The sequence below is a fragment of the Octopus bimaculoides genome, chromosome 19 (assembly GCF_046866305.1).
Source record: "Octopus bimaculoides isolate indiv1 chromosome 19, ASM4686630v1, whole genome shotgun sequence".
In the NCBI taxonomy this organism is placed as follows: domain Eukaryota; kingdom Metazoa; phylum Mollusca; class Cephalopoda; order Octopoda; family Octopodidae; genus Octopus; species Octopus bimaculoides.
In genome coordinates, this window is record NC_142946.1 from 22,696,015 (window position 1) to 22,703,514 (window position 7,500).

General features: G+C 38.1%; 1 protein-coding gene across 1 annotated transcript in view; it reads left to right on the forward strand.

The window, feature by feature from the left end:
- The window catches only part of LOC106871640 (organic cation transporter protein), a 56,220-nt gene that overhangs the window by 3,924 nt on the left and 44,796 nt on the right, over nucleotides 1–7,500 (forward strand). The window lies entirely within an intron of this gene.

Here is a 7,500-nt window from a genome sequence, read left to right on the forward strand (position 1 = left end):
CTGGTGAGATAATAAATAGTGAACATATTCTAGGTACCGGGTTCTAAATGAACACTGACCAGTTAAAAAACACTTTGCAGTCATCCAGTCTGTTAGAAATAGCATCCAAATCTGCCTTGAATCACACTATACATTAGCGGTATACTGAAGTGAAATAGCTTTAACCGGGAATCGAAACCGAATCATACTGAATATATTAAAACTTTGCTTCATATCCGATTATTCTGTATAATATTGGTTTCTTTTTGATAAGACAAAAGTGTCCGATATTTTAGAGGGAGAATTTAACATGAAGATGCGATGTTCACGTCTTTTGCGCTGAGAAGCAGGGCCTAATAAGAAAAAATGGTTTCTGATCAAAGCACAAGGTCGGTAGATTTGAGGGGAGGGGCTTTTAGTCGATACAATTGACAAGTATTTGGTTGGTACTTTAGTGTATCGACCCTGAAACTGTGAAATATAAAGTTAAACTCGGTTGCATTTGAACCTGGAATGTAAAAGAGTCGGAACTCGGTTGCATTTGAACCTAGAATGTAAAAGAGTCGGAACATATGTATGTTGATTATATAAACATACATATGAATTATACAAATACACACACATACACACACACACACACACACATAGTGGAATCAATTATATGAATATAATCACTTAGAGTCGAAACCTAATCGCGGTCTCGACTTGCTATAATGTTTGCTGAAACAAGAAATGTCGGTTTCAAAATTTTGGCATAAGGCCAGCAATTGTGGGGAAGGGAGCAAGTCACTTACATCGACTCTAATGTTCAACTGGTACTTATTTAATCGACCCCGAAAAGATGAAAAGCAAAGTCGACCTCGGTTTAATTTGAACTCGGAACATAGACAGACGAAATGCCACTAAACATTTTGCCCGGCGCGCTAACAATTCTGCCAGTTCGTCGTCTTAAAGAAACATTCGTTTCTACTCTAGGTCGAAGGCCCGAAATTTTTGGGGTGGGGCCAGTCGATTAGATCGATCTCAGTACGCAACTGGTACTTAATTTATCGACCCCACCTCGAAAGGATGAAAGGCAAAGTCGACCTCGGCGGAATTTGAACTCAGAGTGTAAAGACAGAAGAAATACCGCTAAGCATTTCGCCCAGCGTGGTAACAATTCTGCTAGCTCGCTGTCTTAACTCAAAGAAATATTGATATATAAACTAATGAACGTTATTTGAAATATAGAATGAGCACATTATGTAGATAATTTTGCTTGGGACACCTTCAGCAAGCGGAAATTGTCATGGTTAGAATGTTTTTGACCGTAGTTCTGTTCAGTCAGGGTTGAACTACAGAGAGTCAACAACATTAACAATGATTCTGCTAATCCTTTTGAAACGATCTGCATTCTGATATGGTTCAGCTATTTAAAGATTAACACTGAAATTTGTGGAGGTTGGGGAGAAACAGTTGATTATGTTGACCCAGGACTTGACTGGTATTTCACTTTATTAACTGCGGAAGGTTAAAAGGCAAAGTTGACTTTGGCGAGATTTGAACTTCGAACATGAAGAACCGTTAATATTGGGTTGTTAAGTAAATTCGTTTTTCTTTTTTTTCTCTGGGCATTCCATTGTCATATGTGTGAAATGAAATAAAATAAAATAATTTTTCATATTAATTCAAGTAACATTGGAAAGAATTAAAAGGAATAATAATTAAAAAAGAAAAACGCATTTTTCTGACAACCCAACAAAAATAGATATCACTAAACGATTCTGTCCTTTACATTCCTTCTCTGTTGTTTGGTTGGCACTCCGTCGGTTACGACGACGAGGGTTTCAGTTGATCCAATCAACGGAACAGCCTGCTCGTGAAATTAACGTGCAAGTGGCTGAGCACTCCACAGACACGTGTACCCTTAACATTATTCTCGGGGAGATTCAGCGTGACACAGAGTGAAAAGCTGGCCCTTTGAAATACAGGTACAACAGAAACCGGAAGAAAGAGTTATGGTGAAAAAGTGCAGCAGAGTTCGCCACCATCTCTGCCGGAACCATGTGGAACTTTAGGTGTTTTCGCTCAATACGCACTCACAACGCCCGGTCTGGGAATCGAAACCGCGATCCTACGACCGCGAGTCCGCTGCCCTAACCACTGGGCCATTGCGCCTCCACTCTCTGTTGTTTAAATAAGTATAAAATAGTGTTGTAGTTGCCGATCTGATGTCTGCTACGAAATACGATAAAAATATGGATAAGTTTTTCCCGCTTACTTTCATTGACATAGCCTTGAAATATGTATCACTCTAAAACTGTTCATTGCGATTAAACACTTGGCTTCAATGAATATTTTCACTTGTATCCTTCCCACAGTAATAAGTCTTTTTTCCCAATTCCAGCCACCCAGGTATCTATTCACGTTGTTACTCGCACCCACACTCTCTCTCTCTCTCTCTCTCTCACACACACACACACACACTCGTTCGCTCACTGATTTTCTCTTTCTTTCTCTTTCTTACAAACCTTATTTCTTAGTAGTTACAAAAATCTAAAATAGAACAAAATGCTAGGCATGCTGACGTTTGATTTACTCTGTCAAATCATGGATTTCGTTGTTGTTGGTGTTGAAGTTATTGAGCCCTAGTTGTGTCCCGATCAACCAGTCTTATAGTGAAATGTATTTCAACTGTGACCATTCCAGCCATATTAGTGGTGGTGGTGGTGGTAATAGTGGTTGTTGCTTAGCGATCATTCAGACCTATGATATAAAGTATTCCATTCTGTACCCGTCATATTATATCATTCAAAGTATCCTCAGTTGTTTTTTTTTTAATAGAAGAGTGTGACTTGAGGGAGATTTGGCTACTATCTCATACAAATAAAGTGACTACGTAGAGAACTCTTTATTGGCACATCACGGATTAGGTTGATGTATAGCTATGATTAGCTATGATTGGCAGAGACACAGTCTAAAATTAACAAATAGAAATCAAGAGCAGATATCTATTTATAGTGAAATTTAATTTCAGATAAACAAGTTTGGAGTTGTAAATAAAGAAAGAAAACGCATATGCTGTACATTGCAATATTAAGACATTTTAACGCCAAGAAAAAAGTTTTAAGCTCAAACTATAAAACATACTCATATTTATATCGATTATTAATCATTCATTTTTATTGATAGCAGTTGATGTGCTCATTTTCTTGATAGCATTCATGTGCTCATGATTACTTATAGTTGAAATATTCTTTTCTACTCTAGTCACAAGGCCCGAAATTTTGGGGGAGGGGCCCGTCGCTTAGATCGACCCCAGTACGCAACTGGTACTTAATTTATCGACTTCGAAAGGATGAAAGGCAAAGTCGACCTCGGCGGAATTTGAACTTATGCTCTGAGTTCAGTGCCTAGAGTAGAAAAGAATATTAACTATGCTGGTGACACGCACACACACACACACACGCACACACACACACACACACACACACACACACACACACACAAGTACATTAATCGACAGAAGTTAAAGAGTGACTCAAGGGCCGAAAGTTTTGTATATTGGCACTTGTCAAACTTTGATAAATGCCAATGCACGAAACTCGGATTCTGAGTCACTTTTGCCGTTTAATGATATATATATATATAATCATTTGCTTGTTTCAGTCATTTGACTGCGGCCGTACTGGAGCACCGCCTTTAGTCGAACAAATTGATCCAAAGACTTATTCTATCGGTCTCTTTGCTGAACCGCTAGGTTATGGGAACGTAAACACACCAACATCGGTTGTCAAGCGATGGTGGAGGACAAGCACAGACACACACACAGATATATATATATTCATGTTTATATCGATTGTTTATATATATATGTTTATGTTTTCACAGTTCTATATGTTTGCAATCGTAGTTTCCTAATTATATTACCACACACACATACACACACATATGCGAGAGAAGCTATATTAGAAAGATAGAGAGAGAAAGAGGGAGGGAAGGAGGGAGGGATAGAGAAGGGCGGGGTGAATGAGTGTGAGAAGAATCCACCCAGATACTTGACTGGGGCCCTAATTATCCGGCTTGAATGAATGAAAGATCAAGTTGACCTCGATGTGATTTGAGCTGAGATTTGATCTGGGATTTGAGCTGAACGCACGGTGGGCAGGAACGAATGTCGCAAAGCATTCTACCCGACGTTCTAACCATTTTGCCGATGGACTGCCTTGTGTAGATGTATTGAGGGGAAACGGGTTTTGAGAAGTAGGTCAGGAGAAAAAGCAGTACTCATGTTCCATTACAGGGTCTCCGAGATTGCTGGGAGGAAGGTATCCTTAAACCAGAAACCAGATCCGAATGCTTGCAACAACGTAAACACTGCTTAAGGAACCCAAAGTGCCAGGCGATGGTATTAAACTTGACGACGTCTACCACCTAGGTAGGCTAGGGCAGGATTTGAATTCACAACCCAAAAGCCGGAATAAATAAGCAAGGTTTATGTTAAGGTTGTACGCAGGAGTTGGGTTCGTGAATTACGGAGAGATCCACCAGAAATGAGAAACGTGAGCATAGGCATCTTAGAGTTCTGGGATATTGTAAGCCACCATGGGTAAAATACATCACTAAGTATTTTAAAGTCCGGTTTATGTCGCAGAATATTCAATAACGGTATATGATCATTATTTTGTATCACTTCCACTACCTTTCTGTTTGCTCTTTCTTCAAAACGTCTTCTAGCATCAAGATGCCATATCCTTAAATATTTTCCGGGATTTAAGTCCCTTAGTACTGCTACTGCCGTGAGCTTTTATGGATGACATTGCCCCTTTAGAGAAAACAAATAGAGAAGCAAACATTTTCTATTCACAGTTGCATGCGTTATTCCGGCAATGTCAGTTATATTCCAAAGCCAAAAAATAATTGGTCTGAACATAATTCGGGACCAATTTAAACATTTCCACTTTAAAATTGGTGGGGGCTAGTTCATGATCAGGAAGTAGGCAATTAAGAGCCCTACCTTACTACGCAGTGACTACAATGATACCATGAAGACTACTGAGATGGAGGCTAGGCTGAAATAGGTGCTAGCAGCCATTGATAACTGTGGTTTAGCGAGAAGATTTAAGTGTGGTATTGTCAACATGACCTTTTGCTGATGCTTTTATGGCCACTCAGAGCGCGCGAAACGACAGAGTGGGCAGAATAGAAATGAGGTTTCGCATGTCCTCGAGAGTATCTTGGTCTGCTACTGGTTTTTACGGGAACTGGAATGTACAGTGCCACTGCAAATCTCCAGATTCCTTTTAAATTTGTTGATGGATGAGTGTAAAGTAGGAAAATTTTGCTGCCACACGATGCTATAGAACTCGATGGATCCCATTGTTTGTGCGCCTCAGCTAGTAGTGTTAGCGCAAAAGAAATGGAATATGAGAGAAATTGTCGGGGTGATAGAGACTATCCTAGAGATGAAAGATGGTAAAGGTGTAGTACAAAAGATATCGATCAGAATGGGGCGTATATAGAACAATTAGTTATTCGACCAGAATAACAAAGCCAGTCTCTGAAATTGTGTCTGAAATAGTTGGATTGTTACAGCCGCACCAGATTTGATGTGGTGGCTACATGAATAACGGAAGGGAAAGCGTGCTACAACTTGAGTCAAAAGAACGTGCATCACAGCTACTTGGTACTACAAGATGGAGTGACGTGTAGGAAAGTGTAGATAGGGTTGTGATCTAGAATCCGACAGATTATAAAGGGAGTGGACCACTGTGCAAGCTGTATGTAAAATATAAAACATTGGTAAATGTGGACTGAACAACTTAATAGAGTTGTTGAAAGAGAAACAGTTTGAAGTCACTCACGTTCCGGTGACATACATAAATTCATGCTATTTAAGCTTCACGTTCTATTGTAACCAAACTTGTTTCTACAGCCGTTAGCAACTGCTCAAAAGTGCAGAAACTGTCTTCCCTTTAGATCTCGTACATTTTTTGTAGGCTCTGATAATTAACCAATTATTTAAACAAAAATGTTCTGCTATATCTTGTATAACATTACCCACAAAGGTAAAAAAAAAAAGAATTCTCAGAAATACTGCTATTATCTAAATATTTTAGAAACACAATCGTTCGCTTAATTTTTCCTTGGGCTATATACTCAGCAATTCAAGACACAGTTCAGACAACCTCATTAAACTATCAACAAACCCAAATTAATTGCGAACACTGACATTTAATACTCCGCCCCCTCTTATGCACTAGATCTTCAAGCAATACAGCTCACTCTTCCAAACTATTCCCAAATAGTCTTTTAAGATTGCTTACAGTTTGGGAAGATGATACAGCACATCTTATACTGAAATTATGATAAATTTTTAACAATTGGCAATCAAGGGCACGTCTCAGCGTATGCAATTCACTCCTCTTGATTTTGCAGAGATTTATGTTATAAGGAATATAAAACTTAAAACAAAATATAAAAAACTGTATCAACTACACTAAAATGAAGCCCGTAAGTAGCTCAGTGTCAAATAGTTACATCAAGAAATCATCTAAAAATCATTATGCAACCCTTGATTTTAGTCCTAACATTAGGAGTTTTAACAAATTCTCTTTTACGTACTGCATTGAAAATCCATCGCTTTGTATTCAACTTTGAAGTTCGTCATATATAGATTTTTCTTTTGCGCCAATTTTTAAATCTTTTTCAGTCAATGATACAGGGTGGGAATGTTTACCAACTGCTGCTCTCATGCAAACAACTAAAATACCTTTGTCTTTTATAGTAGTAGATTCATTAATCATAATTGACATTTTAGATTGTTAGAAATTATATTTTTTAACTGTGGTTTTTCGGATTCTGTTTACTATGTGGTCTGCTATGTCTGCATATGACTAACGAGTGATAAAGTTATTTTTCCCTCCTGACCAATGTCGTGAGATATATTTGAGTAAGGCCTACTTTTGTGTAAAATGATATATACAGTTCTAAAAGCTCGACCTATTTTTGCTTCATTATTTTCCAGTGACGTATACATTGTATCTTCGATAAGATGTCTTTTCAGTTGCTCCATTGTCTTCTCATCTTTTGTACTTAAAAATCCTAGTTCTTCAACTAATTAGACTGGTTTGCTATATCGTGTCCCAATTCACTCATACATCTACATTAACGCTGCATGACTCGTAACAAATGAACTTCTTGTGTCCATCCAATTTCAAGGTTCATACAATACAACCTAGTTTTTCTATTTGTTAACCACTAGCAAGTGATACTCTATTTTTTTGTTTCTTTTTATTCAAGTGCATTTCTATCCACCAATGGGAAGTTCGGTATTTCTTTTGAAATGTCATCACTTACATCAGGAGACAGATAATTATCTTCAAGTAATATATCCCTCTTCACTGGCCGCGCATATTCAGGGGGAAAAACACGTTTTAATACACTTTAACTTTTAATACAGACCCAACTTCACATATAGGACCTGGAGGAAGTATATGTTATGGCAATTTTGATTTTAAAATAAAATGCACAGGCATGGCT